The sequence below is a fragment of the Aphelocoma coerulescens genome, chromosome 26, assembly GCF_041296385.1.
Source record: "Aphelocoma coerulescens isolate FSJ_1873_10779 chromosome 26, UR_Acoe_1.0, whole genome shotgun sequence".
Lineage (NCBI taxonomy): Eukaryota > Metazoa > Chordata > Aves > Passeriformes > Corvidae > Aphelocoma > Aphelocoma coerulescens.
In genome coordinates, this window is record NC_091039.1 from 7371599 (window position 1) to 7387229 (window position 15631).

At 46.9% G+C, this 15631-nt stretch overlaps 1 protein-coding gene across 1 annotated transcript in view; it reads left to right on the forward strand.

Annotated features, from left to right (window-relative positions):
* The first annotated feature begins 221 nt into the window (after positions 1-221).
* Positions 222-15631, forward strand: part of RAP1A (RAP1A, member of RAS oncogene family) — a 30757-nt gene continuing 15347 nt past the window's right edge. Inside the window, exons 1-2 of the mRNA XM_068995617.1 lie at positions 222-346; positions 14042-14111. The gene's annotated coding sequence lies outside the window, so the exon portion shown is untranslated. The remainder of the gene's footprint in view (positions 347-14041; positions 14112-15631) is intronic.

A 15631-nucleotide genomic window follows, 5' to 3' on the forward strand; every position in this document is an offset into this window, starting at 1 on the left:
CGCTCCAGCCCCCGCACGAGGGGCCCAGCCCTGGACACAGCACCCGCAGAGCCCCGGCCCGTGCCCGCCCCGCGGGACAGCCCTGCTCGGTCCCGCTGGATGCACATTCCCGACACGGAACCAACACCGCCGGCAGCCCCGCACCTGCCCCGGCCCTCCCGGAACTTTTGCCGGGGCCCGGCGGCCCCGTCCGTCCCCGCCCGCCCCGCTGGCTCCTCCCCGGGCCGCGGCCGCGGAGGGCGGAGCGGACGCGGCGCCGCCGCCGCGCAGAGCAGCAGCCGAGCTCCGAGCCCCGAGCCCGCACCGGGGGAGCCGAGCGGCGGCGGGAGCCGGCCCGGGGGCAGCGGTGAGCGGGGAACGCGGCGGGGCGCGGGCCGGAGCGGGGGAGGCAGCGGGGGAAGCGGCGGGTCCGGGTGTCCCGGCGGGGCCTGGCGAGGCCGCGGGGCCGCGCGGGGCGGGCGGAGCGGGGCAGGGGCCGGCCCGGAGTCCGGCGGGGCCGGGCGGTGTCAGCGGGGCCGCGCCGAGCGCTCCCTCCCCGCAGCCCGGCCGGCAGCGAGGGGGAGGCGGCTGATCCCTGGCCCCGGCCCCGGCCCCGGCCCCGGCCCCGGCCCCGGCCCCGTCCTGCCCCGGCCGGTCCCGTCCCAGCCCCGCCGGACATCCATCTTGCGCGGCACCGGGCGGGCTGCGCGCCGCCGAGCTCGGGAGATAACCAGAATTCTTGTGGTGTTCGCGGGGTCAGGTGTGTGCGGGGCGTCCCGTGCTCGCTGCTCCCCGCCAGGGGAAGGGGCGCAAGGGCTTGTGCGGGGCCCGAGGAGCACCGGAGGTAAAGGGACAGCGAGGCTGGAGGCACGGAGGGCGGGCTGGGACAGAGGGATGCAGGACGAGGGCAGGGGCATGGCAGGACTCGGGACAGGCTTCACCGGCCGCTCCGCTTCGCCGGCCCGGCTGGGCGGCAGGAGGTGTGGGCAGGTGGGACAAGCCAAGGGGGAGCCCCTCGTGAGCCGCGTGGAACAACGGGTTGGTCCATCCTCATCCTCCCGGTCCATCCTCATCCTCCCGGTCCATCCTCATCCTCCCGGCCCATCCTCATCCTCCACTTTCACGGACTGGTTGTCTCGGACCACCTCAGCTCTGAAAAGGTTTCTTGCATTTCTTCAGTCGCTTTAAAGAGCAACTGTTCTCTGCATAGGGAAACTTTGGTGTTTAGATACTTCTTTTTGATTGGCGTCTTTGCTTGTGATATTTTGAGGTACAGAACATTTGGGTTTGGTGCAGGGATTCCTGCGAAGCTTCATCAGTGGGAGGGTTGGGGTTTGGACACAGCGAGTCAATTCCGACTGACACAGAGCTGGAATTGGGCTTTGCTTTGCTCACAGCTTGGAAAGAACTGCCAACAGGAAGGGCAAACCATGAACATTCTGGGTTTTTTCCTTTCAGTAGCTTAACAGGGGAGATAATATTTCTTAAAATAGTTCTTTGACTTGAAAACACCTGTCTGCCTTCGGAGTATTGTATTGGCACTCTGTAATTTTTGTTGCTGTTGTAATTCTCTCTGAGTAGTTGTGTTGCTTCATGTAAGGAGACATCAGACTGTCTGAAGAGTTGAGGAAAGCGGCTGTTCAGTTGACAGTGCCTGTCTGCTGTGAAATGTTTCACTGTTGTGATTTGTGTCATTGCTTTTTTTTCATGCTGAAATGGTGTGTCAGTGATTCTCCCTGGTGTAGCAGATCCTCGGATCTGAAAGGGTTTTAATGTGGGAATTTGTGAGACTTTCAGGAAGTAATGGATGAAGCTTGGAGAAACAGAAAATGGTGCGTTAGCAAAGCTCTGTGCCTTTAATGAGAAGTTATCCAAAACCAGGCAAGTTAAAGGGAAGTTCCAGATGGAGCTCTCTTGCTTTTGTGGTCTCTGCAACTTTCTGAATTCACAGAAGTGATGTATTTCACGAGTATGAAATGCTGTCTGATTATTCTGACATCATTATCACGTTGCTATAGTGACTTCATTGCACTGGGAATGCCGTGTTCACATCCGGTTGCTATGGAAAAAATCAGTGTCATAAATAAAAACATTTAATGTTCTGTTCATCCCTGTGGCAGGAAAAAAGGCATTGATTTATTGACGTGAGTGAGGACTGACAGCATATTCCAACAGAAGTTCTTAGTGCCAAGTTATAAACTGGGAAATCGTTACTTGCCGTTCTCGGCAGATTGTCCCTTGCCTCTCTCTGTTGTGGCAGGTAGCAGAAGTTGTGAAATCCTGCTTTTGGAATGGAGGGTGACAGAGCGTCTGTCGTTCTTCAAGGTGGAGTCGTCAGGAAGCGCTGCGCTCGCACCGCTTCTAAAAATAATCTGTTTTCGTGCGCAGTGCTTGCGACGCAGTGTTTGTGTTCCTCAGATCCTCCTCAGGGAGCTGAGCTGTCCCCCTTAACAGCAGGTCCTGCTCACAGCCCGTGTGTGGGGTGCCCAGGAGGCTGTAGGCTCTGACGAAGGGACCACGGCGGTGCGAGGGAAGCCCCGGTGCCATCCCGGGCCCGGCGGTGTCACAGCCGGGCTGTCACCCCTGGGGCTGCCAGGGAGCTGAGCGCTGGCTGCCATCACGTGTCCTGGCTCTGGCCTGGCTGCTTTTAGGGTAAGTAGCTTTGCTGAAGGTTTTGAGAGGATCTCCCTGCCAAACGGGCTGAATTACTCGCACAGCATAAGTCCAGTGACAGGTTAATGCTTTTATTTGGAGACTCGTGTTTACCCAGAGCATCGAAACAGTTTATATTTGAAACCAGAAGGTGCAAATAGACAGGCATAGGTTATTAGTGATACATTTCGTGGCTGCTCAGCCAGTCTGAGGACTGTTCTTAAAAAAACTGAAAAGTAATTAAATAGCAAGAGTGTAACATGTGGATGTACTTGAACATAAAAGTTTTAATTGTATATTGAATCGTCGTCCTGGGCATAAACAACTCCAAGCATTTGTTTGTACTTTATATTGCAGGGCTTTTTCTTGTACCCTGCACGTGCACAGTGCACTCGGTGGCACTTTGAACTTGTGCTCAGTGTTTAGAGAACAGATTGCTTCTGTGCAACTCTGCAGACTTAAAAAAAACATCTTCAAGAGGAATCCTAATACTCTGACAACAGGAACATGTTATCTGTTTTCCTAGAGAAAACAAAGTGAATCTTTTGAACATATGTAAGCTCAAATCTTTAGGCTTTATATTCAGAATGTTTTTTACGTGTAGCTGTTTGAAGTTCAGGATTATCCTTGATCCAGTGTTAGTCTCAACCTTGCTGAAATCAGCTCAGCTGGCTCTGGCTGTGGATCCTGATCAAAACTTTAGGGTTTTAGGGTAATATGGGAGACTTCCTATTTTATCACTTTCTTTTAATTTCTGATGGGCCACATTAATGTTGAACATCAATCACTTCTTATAACTTTGTGTATTTAATTCTGCAGAAGCAGATGCAAGAGAGACACTGCTTTTAAAACTTGGTGAAGTCCTAGGGTTGTATTTAGATTTTTTGGCCTTGATTTGGGGCGTGTTGGGTTATTTTTTGAAGATGAGGTAGTGAGGATGGTGGTTAAAGTAAAGCCTCAATTCATTTTATGTTGAGCTCCGAAGTAGTTACTGATTTGCTTTTACTCTTTTATTTAATAGTGGATTGGAAATTAAACAGAATTTTAATGGAAGTGTCTTCTGAAAGGGGTGCTCCTAAATTCCAGGGTCAGATTTTCCTGTAGGCATTTGTGTTTGCACTTTAGGAAAGTTGCTGCTGCTGGAAACATGACACCTAATGGCAGAGATAAGTAAGAATGTCCCAAAGTTTTCTGAAAGAGCTGTTCATCTTGCTGAGCTCTCTTACTTGCTCCAGCCTATCTTGTTCAGATGTTAAAACTTGTGTGAGGTGTAAACAGTCCCTCTCCATCTTTCCCGTTGGCTCCCTGCAGGTTCTGGGAGGTAGAATCAAGTTCAGTACATTTCAGTTAATAAAAATGGTGAAATAGAGCGTGAAGTTGTGAAGATGAGTTTATGCCAATCCTCCCTGTACAGGTGATGGATGGCAGTGGTCAGGCCAGGAGGAGAGGCCCAGTTTTTGTGGGTAAGGCATTTCCCAGAGTGGTTGGTTTCTGCAGTAGTGGGATACTCAGCCCCTGCAGCTGCGCTGTGAGGTGAGCAAGGCAAGTCAGAGATTGAACTCCTTTGCTTTCCCATTGTTGAGCTTTTACTGTTGAGCATTCAGGATCTCTTGGAAGCAAGAACCCAGTAGAGTCCGACTGATACAGTTTTAGTGTCCCCAGCACGAATATTAGAGTGAAAAAGCCATCTGTGTTGGTTAAGTGAAGAACTGTTGAACCTGAAGAGAAAGGATTAAAGTAGGTGTGAGGAAGATACACTTTTATTGTGCCAGTACCACCGCTGATGGAGGCAGGGAGTTGAGAAGAGAACAAGAAACTGCAGTTCCTGACACATCTGAGCTTGGGCAGCATCCTTCAGCCTTGTGCTTGCCTGTGACAACTGGGAAGAACGTGACCTGTGGCTTATCCGGGCTGCCAGAATAATACCAAAGAGGTTGTTATTTGCAAGAACCAGCCTGCATTTATGGGAGCTCCATTGAGCTGCCTTTCTGTTGCAACAAATTGAGGGTCTCCCCTGGTTGTTTTTCAGCTGGCTGTGCCTGTTGCTGGTGACTGTTGACATCCTCTGTGAGCTGGTTTGACATGTCTGACTGAAACCCTTCAGAACTAAATGGCTCATTATTAGAAGCTTCCTGTTATTTCCTGTGATAGCATAATTTTGTTAATTAATGCCTGTTTTATGAGCTCCCCTCTGAAGAAAAAGGGACCCAGTGACAGCAGAGCATCAGTCAGGACACACCCGGGCCAGGTTTTTACACTGAAGCACTTCGTGCTGCACCTCTGCTGCCATTTCACTCCCAGGTTTGCTATGAAACAAGTTTTGATCTGCAAAGGGACAGGAACTGGTTACTGAGAGATCACTTCTTCCCTTGCAAATACTGCAATAATTAAGGTTGTCTAAAGTAATCCATTTAACAAAATTAAAATGAGGAGGCTGTGGGAAGAAGGGTGGTGCTCAAGGAGGAGCCACTGAGTGTTGCATTCCTAATCAGAAATGCTGTGTTTAAACTTAAATTGCATTCAAGTGCTGTGGGAAGATCCTTTGGGGTGTGTGTGGGAAGAAATGGGACACCAGAACCCATCTGTAATGTAGATCTCCAGTCATTTTGGGGTCTGTAACTTTTCTGTTGGTGGGCTGCACTCAAACCCTGTAGCAGGCAGCACACCTGGGTGAAGGAGAGCTCAGAGCTGCCTGATTCTGTTTGTCCTGTGGCAGCAGTGCCCAGGGCAGGGCTGGGGCTCTTTCTCACCGTGTCAGCTTCTGGAGCAGGTCGGGTGGCTCTGCTGAACCCCGACGTGGCCACATAAAGACGATGTTTTGATGTTTTGATGCGTGTTCTGCTCCCTGCTGCGAGTGCTCTGGCAGGTATGGGGTGCTGGGAGTTGGGAAATACCTGCTCTACCTGAACAGGCACTTCCTCACTGCAGCTGCAGTGGCTTGACCTGAACCCAGGTAAAGGCACGGATTGGATTTTTTTTGGTTGAGAAATCCAGATGCTGACAAAAGCAGACTTGGTATGTTTTGAAAACTGCTGCTGCTTTCTTTTGATAACAAAATCATCTGTCTGAGGGGGAAGTCTTACCCTGCACAGGGCTTTCATACCAGCGAAGAAGCAGGTAACAGGACAAACAGCCAAAGAGAGATCTCCAGGGCTGCTCACAGCCCATGGCTGCAGGTGGTTTTCTTGGCTTTTTCACCTGTTTCACTTTGTTTAACTTAAAGTGGGGAGCCAGGCAATGGCAGTCCTGTTGAGCAGGTGGCCCGAGGCATTGTGGTTTGTTACTTATTTTGAATATTGATAAGATGGAAAATACTTAAATCCATCTGGGGCACTGAAGCGAGAGGTCTGGATGTGCCCACAGCAGTGGCTGTGTTAGGGCTGAAACAAATCTTTATTCATCACTTCAGTGAGGCAAAATACACTCAGAAATATGCTCGATGTAACGAGCAGGATGAGCATTTCTGTAATGGGTGATTGTTGCTTTGTCAAAACCCCTGCTTTTTGGGAATGTACTGCAACTAGTAGCGTGTTTGTCAAGGGGCTGTGTTGCATAACTGCTGCTTGCTGGAGCATTGCACGAAAACAGACACTTGCATTTCACTTGTCAGTGGCTACAACTGCAGACTCAAGGCTGGCTGGAATGTTTTTAGTTGAAATATTTGTTGGATTCAATGATGTTGTGTTCTGCAGTGTTCTAATACTGAAAAAATGCGAACTTGTCATGTTTAAATCAGGGTATTGCGTGTGAACTCAGGGCAGTGCAATCTGCTCGTGATGGATCTGAGCATCTCTGGCTGCAGCTGGGGCTGGGACTGCTCCCTGCCGCTGGAAGGAAGGCTGCTGTAGGTTTTTGTCCAAGTGAAGAATCTGTTTGGAATCAGGCATTTCTCACATTTTTAGTTGGAAATAGACCCTTAATCTGGAAAGCACGGAGGAGGTGGGAGGAGCAGTTCAGCTGGATGTATTGGTTGCAGTGCCTTTTATGTTGTATTTTTATGTAATATTCTTTTCTCTCATGCAAATAAACTTGAAGTTGTAGGGAGGGGCAGCTGAGAAGAGGAAAACTTTCATTACGGACAGCTGACATGCAGAATAATATCTTTTTATATGCCACTCACCACGTGATAGTTAAAAGTAACTCATAGTTCACTGGGCAAAGCTATTTCTGGCGCAATTCTCCTTTTTTTTTTTTGTGTAACAGTCTCATTCCAGCACATCTTGCTTTACCCTGAGATTTGATGTGTTTGTTAGTCCTGTGCTGAGTAACAGTTACTGGGTATCAGGCCTGAAAAACAAAAATCTTGATGGGTTTATGAAGTAAATAAGGGTGAAGATAAATTTAGGCAATTGTTGCTTTCTGCTTTAGATTGTAACAGTAATTGTAGCTGAAAATAACATTAAGATTAAAGATACAGACTGAAGTGGTTCCAGACAGCCTTTCTCATGAAATATTTATGCATTTAGGGCTTTTAACTCATCAGATCACTTATGAAGTTGTGGAGATTACAATATTATTACGGCTTTGCCTTGTTTTGTGAATACACTGCATTGGCATATTGATCACTAGAATGCAGTCAAAGCTTTTTCAGGAATCCCATTTGAAATGATCAAACAGATACTGTAATGCTCCAGGGCACCTTCCTCGGTGGTGTGATTCTGAGAAAGTGGGTCTTGTCCTTTATTCTGTAGTTTTCAGTATTTGCAGCTTCTGTTAAATGAACTGTTTGCCCAAATCCTGGTCATAAACACAGGATCGAGTCCAAATCCATTTAGCACAAAAGCAAACTTGAGCTGAGTGCTGGGGTGGCTTAGCAGGTGTCAGAAGAGTGAAGTTGTGTCTGCAGAGCTGGGATGCTGTAAGTTCTTTCATTGTCCTTTTCATGCCAAGGTCACATCCACTGCATCTCTATGGGCAGAAGGTGAAATATATTCAGGAACTTTCTTTGAACCAGTGATGGTAGAACTGTGCTGAGGGCACAGGTTTGGCTGATGTTGTATTTGCAGATTTACTCCAGAAAAAACAGATGACTGGGAGTTTTAACTTTGGTGGGAAGGTGTCCTCACCACGGGGGAAGCACAGAAATTGTGGGAGATGGCAATTAACACCCCAGTGAAGTGTGGTGTGTTCTCAGGTCCTGCTCAGAGTGCAGAACCGGCTGTCCCCAGGCCATGTGTTTGACAAATTTACATACTAATATGGGAGAGATGATTTTTTTCCTTTTGCCCTATGCCTTATCATTTCAAAGACACATTCTAAAAATAAGACTTTTTTTGTTCCTGTTTGAATAGTGTTGATGAGGTGGAGGGGAAGGACTGGCTGATGCCAGTGCTGCTCATGGGTAGGATGTGTCCTCCCTTCCGTGTGAGTCAAACACAGCCCCTCTTCTGGGAGCAGGACTCCAGCTGCCCCTGGGCTTGGGGGTTGTTGCTGTTTAAAGGCAGCTGTATAATTGTCTATTTTGGTTGTAATCAAGCTTGACCTATAAATACTGAAATGGTTCATATAAAAATGATTAAACTATCAGAGCTGTTTCCTTTAATGTCACCTTTTATTCACTATAAAGGAAATTCCAGGATGAATTGTCAAAGGAGTTTTGCCCTTTTAAGCAGGTTCAGGAGGATTAAAAAACTTCAGAGAAGCCCCAGTGCAGAGTCCAGGTCTGGCAGTGGTTTGGTTAAAACCCCCCTGGCCTCGAAGCTCTCACTCCAGCACTGAAGTGTTAATAGCATTTGAATATTCCTTCAGTCAAAACCTTCACACAGAAGAAAGTTTCATTTTCGCTATAGAAGAAAATTCAGTTTCCACCCCCACTCTGCCCCAAGGTTCCAGGAAGCAGCATTAAGGGGCTGAGCTAGATACTGAAGGATTAAGCACCACATTAAATAACTTAATTTCTTTACGAAACGTAATGAAACTGTTACTTTCCCCTCTATTTGAAGTTAATTCTGTGCACTTACTGCTATTCAGATACCTATCAAGCCTTAAAATCTGCCGTGAAAGGCATTCAGGAGGTGCAGTCCTACTTGGCAGTGCTAAAACGCATCCGTTGTTAGCTGTGCTTAAGTCCTCATTACATGGATACTCATTGCTGTAGGGGGTTTATTTAAACTGATAAACAAATGTAGTATTAATAAGTGGCCATATGGTCAGTGGGGCTTTTCATTCTGAAAATCGTTGTTAAAAGAGGCGTTTAATGAGCGGCAGTTGCGTGGGAACGGGGTGGGGGGGTTTGGTTGCTTGTGGCTGCCACACACCAGGCAAGTGAAAATCTCTGGGCTGCACATGCAAAGCTGACCTTTAGAACGGGCTGCACGGGCAGATCCAGTGTATAAACACACACACACACTGATTATTGCAGCTGTGCCAGGGAGATTTAAAGAATCTCAATATTTTCTGGAATTTGTGAGTTAGCCCGGTCTCCTGTAGGGCTGGGAAGTGCCCCATGTTTAGAGGCTTGGTATTAGTCTTAGGATTTATCACTGGTGGGTGTAAATCATAGAATCATGGAATGGTTTGGGTTGGAAGGGGATCTTAAAGCTCATTCAGTGCCACCCCATGCCACGGGCAGGGACATCTCCCACTGTCCCAGGGTGCTCCAGCCTGGCCTTGAACACTTTCCGGGATGGGGCAAGCCACAGCTTCTCTATGCCAGGGACTCACTACCCTTTAAGTAAAGACTTTCTTCCCAATGTCTAATCTTAACCTACCCAATGTCAGTTTGAAATACATGGGAAGAGCAGTTTAAACCTCTCCAATTTTAATGAGAAGTTTCAAAGAACCCCTCGTGGGCTGGAAGCTTTGCCTCTCCATTAAATTTTTTATGCTGGAGACCAAGTAAGGTCAAACTGGCCTTTATGACCAATGTCTGGTCACTACTGCTGCAGAAATGAAATAATTAACATGCAAGCTGAAATTGCAGTGACAATCCATCTACCTCATGTCACTTATTTACTCTTAATTATATAAACCAGGAAGAATAGTGGTGAATGTTGCCAAGCTACTATCAGCGCAACAAATTATTCCTACCAAGTAGAATGGAGTTGGTCTTTTGCTACGATTGAGCCTCCTCGGGTCTGTCTGGAATTTAATCTGTTTTATAAAAGGTCAGGATATTTTTTTCCACTAAAGGAAATGAAGAGGAATAAAAAACTTCATAGGGCTTAAAAATCAGTGGCAAGTTGTGGATGTGGTAGACAGGAGATGGAGGAGGTCCCCTAAGCGGCTGCTGTGTCTAATGGCGATGCCCTTAAACGTTTACATGTTTGGCTGATGAGGAAGGGGGAAAGGAAGTATTTTTTTCATTTTTTGTCCAAAAAAAAGCTGTGGAGAACTCCTGTGAATGGTGTAAACCCCTCTGCTGAACTACTCCAGTAGGGCTAGGTGGGAAAAGGAGAAATGGCAAATGCGGCTGTGGTGTTGCTTGGGAGGACCTGTGACCTCACAATCCTTCCTATCAAGCTGCTTCAGATATTTGTAACTGAGAAAAGTGTGTTTAGCCCTGGATGTGCTGAGCTGAGGTGGCTGTGTCCTGTTTGCAGCTCGGTGCTCGTTAGTATTAATTTGCAGAGTGCCGCAGTCCGTCCGGAGGGGAGGCTGCCAACTCCAGCCACTGACGTAGCGCTTTGTTCTAATTTGGGGATGCAGTTTGTGTTGGTCTTTGAGTTGTGCTGCTGGCTTCCTTTCCCCTGCCTTTGTCTGGCTGGCACATGTCCCTAGCAACTTTCTGCAAGTGCAGACCAATAGGACAAAAAATAAATTAGCCGTTTCAGCATGGCAGGCTTTAGCTGCCCAGAGCCCTTGTTCCTTGCCTGGAGAGCTTCTACAGCAAAGCAGTTTCCAATGAATAATTAGGCAGTCACTTCCATAGAAGTTAACATTATGTTATTTGAAATTCCAGGTTCAGAGTGAAGCTGATTGCACAAAAGATTACAGGCTGAGGAGGATCAATCCCAGAGTGTTTGTGCACAAAATGACTATTTCCAATGACAGAATTATTGCTGTATTCCAAGAAGTTTGTTTCTCTGCCTTGTTTGTGTGGGCTGCAGTTAATTTGCTCAAAGCTCCAGCTCAGCACAACACTGGAGTCGGAAGGGCTCTGTTGCTGGAGGACTTTACTCTTCGCCCAGGCTTTTATGGCCTTGGCCCTTGCTCAGGAACCTCCCAACGCACCGCGGAGGATGCGGAGTGATTGAGAAAATGGTGATTGGGATGTGAATGCTGGGCCTTGAGTTTTTGGGAATAGATGCAAGATTTGAAGGCTGCTGTCTTGCCTTTCCTGATAGAACTCTTCAGATAACACCTCTGGCCAGTGTCGTCGTTCTCCTGTGTTCTCAAATACCTGGTTGCTTATTTGGCTTGTCACCAGCTTTATTTTCTGTGTGTGCTTCTTGCTGTGTCTTTTTGGGGTTATTTGTTATGCAAAAAACAAAAGGAAAATGTATTTAGACTTAAGTTGCTGATGACTTGGACAGGGGACAGCATGCATGTTCCAGCATCAGGAATGCACCACAGTGGGGTCATGACTCACCCTACAACACGCTTGTGCATAGCTAATTACACATTTGTTGCCTTGATGGGTATTTGATTTGATGCTGAAAGCAGTCAGTGGAAATGGTAATGATTTTACTGTTAAAATTACAAAACTGAGGCTGAGATTCCTGGCACAAATTATAAAATGTTACCTCTTACGTAATGTTAAGATGTAAAACACACTTACTTTGGTGTCAGGTACCGCAGTGATAACGAGTAAGAAAATAAATGCAGAGTCTGTGAACGGAAGTTTGTCAAACTAATTTTGAAGTCACATTGAAGTCCTGCTTTCTGCTTAGTCTGGTCTTTTAGTCTTTTGTTTTTCTCTTCCCTCTCATTTTTCTGGTGTTGTTGGCCTCAGGAAAGGTGGAGGAGGTTTTCCCTGCACCCTAGAGCCAGGGAGTCTGACTGCCTTGGGGAAGGGGCTTGGCAAGTGAATCCATGGCAGTGATTTTTATTAATTAAATAAACTCCTTGTTAACTTACAGGGTGATCTATGACAGTGTTTGTCTTGCTGCTGTTTAGGGGTGGTATCTGCTAATGAACTCGGGATTCCCCTTTCATTTGGGATGCACATCCCTGTTCCCAGCACGGCTTGCGTGTAACCATTGCGTAGTTGATGACAGTTTTGATGAGCATTAGGGGAATATTTCATGTGCTTTCGACTTCATTGAATAATTTAATATCTCAGAACATGGTGTAGAACAAATTAGGGAGCAGGTGCTGAGTGGAGCTGTCGCTGGGCAGTGCCGGGAACAGCGGCTGGGCTGGTTCAAGCCATAGAGAGATCCTTGGTCTGGTGTTTCCAGCCTTCACTGCTGTAGCATTCTCTCTGTTTGGATTTTTTTTTATTGTGGAGGGAATCTGTCAGTTTAAGTGTGGTTTTGATCACTGTAAATCTTCCCCTTGCAGAAGTGCTGGGTTTGGGTTTGTTTTGCCAACATGGCTCTGAGTAATGGAGGGATTTTGGTAGAGTGTTGAGCAATGTTTAGTTGACACTTTCAAAAAAAGAAAATCCACCCCTTTCCATGGCCTAGTTTATAGTAACTGAAAAAAACTGGCACGGAGAACATTTACAAGTTGAAAATTAAACAGGTTTGTTTATAGTAGCCACGATTCAGTATTTAACTGCCAGGATAAAAATAACCAGGACGTGTGGCTGCAACATCCCAAGAATCTGCCTCTCATTTGGGAAATGGGAAGGGCATGGCCACAGGAATGGCACAGCCAGCCTGGAGTGGAGGTGCTGGAGTTCAGAGACATCTGTACTTCTCTCCCAAATGTGCACAGTGCTGACGGCACTTTTCCCTTGGAAACGTTCAATATTCCGGTTTCCTCTGGTGAAAATCAGAAAAAGGGAGGTGTGAGTGATGAGCAAGCAAGGAGTTGTTCTCTTTTTTCTTCCTTGAAGCCAGGTGAGTGGTCCTTGCTCCCCGCCTCCCTCTCCTCTCTGCCAGGGACATCTTTCTCTATCCCAGTGCACCTTTCTGGGGAAGAGCAGAGACCAAATTCCCCTCAGGCTCACAGTGCACGTGGGTGTAGAAGCTGCACCTTGAGAGGCCGTCTCACATTGTCTCTAGGAACTGATGCTGTGGTTTCTGTGCTGCTCCTTTCCGTGCCTCACTTCTTTCTGTTCCTTTTCTCTCACCCTCATTTAAACTCGGGCTGTGCTTTTTGAGTGCAAGTGCAGCCAGTGCTGCTGTCTGCAGTGCTGGAGCTGGGACTGGCAGCACCTTCATGAAAAATCATGGAATCATGGAATGGTTTGAATGGGAAAGGACCTTAAAGCCCATCCAGTGCCACCCCTGCCATGGCAGGGACACCTCCCACTGTCCCAGGCTGCTCCAAGCCCCATCCAGCCTGGCCTTGGGCACTGCCAGGGATCCAGGGGCAGCCACAGCTGCTCTGGGCACCCTGTGCCAGGGCCTCCCCACCCTCATGGGGAAGGATTCCTTCCCAATATCCCATCTAACCCTGCCCTCTAGTCTCGCTTTCTCTTATACTTGGAAAAATAATTGACAAGGATTATGAGAGTTTCATTATCTGTTTCTAAACAATTTTGATTTCTGTGACTCTAGAGCTGCTAAAAAAAATTATTTTCAAAAAACCAGCATACTAAGTTTTCATTTAAACTTCCTATGATTCCAGAGGAACAATTGATTCTTTTTTTTATCCCTTGAAAAGAAAGGATAAAGTGCTGAACCTATAAATGAGAGGACGCTTTGCCTGTCATAGCAGCAGGGTGTAGCCAGTGCTGTGGTAACTGTCTGAAGTATCAGTACTGCTGCTGTTCAGTGTTACTGAACAAAGGATTGGGATACTGGAAGTGTTACCACCTTCTAAAACTCTTGGGCAAGGAGCCAGCAGGTTCCTGGGGCGGGGGGATGGTGCCGCTGGAATTGTTCTGCCCTCGAGGACTGTCACGGAATCCCAGAATGGTTTGGGTTGGATGGGACCTTAAAGCTCATCTCATTCCACCCCCTGCCACAAACCTGATGGATTCCGTAAAATAATTGTGCTTTGGAGGTGTTGCATTGGATTTTACCATGGCAGTGCTGATTGGGAGCAGATAAGTGATGGTTTTCCCCCTATAACATCAGCAGGACATTGGGCTGTTCTAAATCTTTCTCCTGTCTTTCTGGTAATACCTTCTGTACTAAGTTTTCATCTTCTAAAATTAGTTGTGAACTTGATGCAACTTCAAACATGGTTAGTTTGACTTGAGTTTGTCTTTTGTAAGTGAAGTCTTCCTTGGAGTATTCTAGGGAGGAGAAGTCCACAGGAGGAGGGTGGTTTGGCTTAAGCACTGCAGAGATGCTTTACAAATGCTGACACTTGAAAAATTATTAACTCTTTTTTTAATTCTTCTTTTTTTCAGTTCCTTGTGGGGAGCCTGGAAGAACCTTCAGTAGAGCTGCTAACACTGATGAGAGATCTTTTATGCCAAGGTAAGAGTTTTTTAGTGTTGTCATTATATTTTAAATGAAATTTCTGTGAACACTGGAGTGGATAATTGATAAGTGAGGTTCTTCCACTCACTGTATTTCAGTGCTGTGTTTGCTTATTTTGGTTTATGCTTCTCTCTCCCCACCGCCCAAATTATAAACTTCTTGATGAGCTGCTGAAACTTTTGTAACAGAAGCAGCTCGTTTTTGCATCAGGTTTCTGTCCTGAAGGACCTCAGCCCTTGTCCCTCCCACCTCCCCCAGCCTCTGCCCCGCTTCTTCCGCTGCTTGGGAAATACCCTGAAAGTTTTGCTTCTTCTGCTGTGATTCAGCTCCTGGGTTGCAGGAGGGTGAAGGATGATTTGTGCAGTTTGGGGAGTGCAGGAGGGCTTGGCTGAACAAAGGTGCAGGTGAGTGGGAGCCACATTTCAGAGCTTCAGCTGTGTTTGCACTCACCCCCTGCTCCTTCGCAGGGATCCTCTGCCTGCACTGCCTTTGGCTTGGATATTGACACAAAAATCCTGCAGCTTTTTTCACCTCTCCATCTGTTCCCAGGGCAGAGCCCTTCACTCTTCTGTCAGAAAGGAGCTGAACAGCTTGGGGCTGATGCTGTGAATACACAAATGTCCATTTCTGTCTCTTCCTGGGCAGTGTTGGTGACAGCAGCAACAGAGGAGAGATGCTCCTGTTAAAGATACAGAACAGAGATGAATTCTGATGTATCAGGTGTTTGATGGTGTAGAAGCAAAGTTTTTTCATGATTACAGAAGAAAGAACCCTCTGCCTGATTACTCTGTAGGTGATGGAGGTGGTTTGGAGAGTGATGAAATGGGCAGAGGGAGCTGCAGCTCAGGGCAGTGGTGGGGATGTGACACGTGCTCTGTGCCCCGGGCTTGTCCTGCTGTAGCTCCGTGGCTGTGCCTGGGAAAAGGGAGCCAGGAGCAAGGAGACACACTCAGCTTTTGCTTTATTTTTGCACCACAGCATTCAGAACTAATGTGGCCAGTTTCACAACATTTACAGTTAATTTTTTTTTTACTCCTTAGCGATCATACTCTTCTCTTGACTCTAAAGGAACACTTAACACTCACAATTTAATTCCATTTTGAAATGGAGCTGTTGCTTCACAGCATGTGACTCTACTACAGAGAGCTCTGGATGGAAATGAATGCTGCTGTGTCTGACTGTATTTAGGTGGGCTTCAACAGTTGCCAAATGAAAAGTTGGCTGGGATGCAGCATAGTAATTTCTTGAGCACTCTATTCATGTTGTATAAACAGATAACATACTTGTGAAAGAGCTACAAGATAATTAAGGCATGTGGGGTTTACAGTAATAAGGCTCGTGCCTTTCAGGATCTTGGTTTCCTGTTGCACCTGAAAAAAAAAAATTAGCAAATACTGTAGAGAAGAAATGAGAAGTTAGTCTTGTACTGCTCCCAGCCTAAACTTTCCCACAAGTATTTTCTACTATAAATAAGAAGTGAAATAGTTCACAGCTAAATTTAACCCTTAGCTTGATTG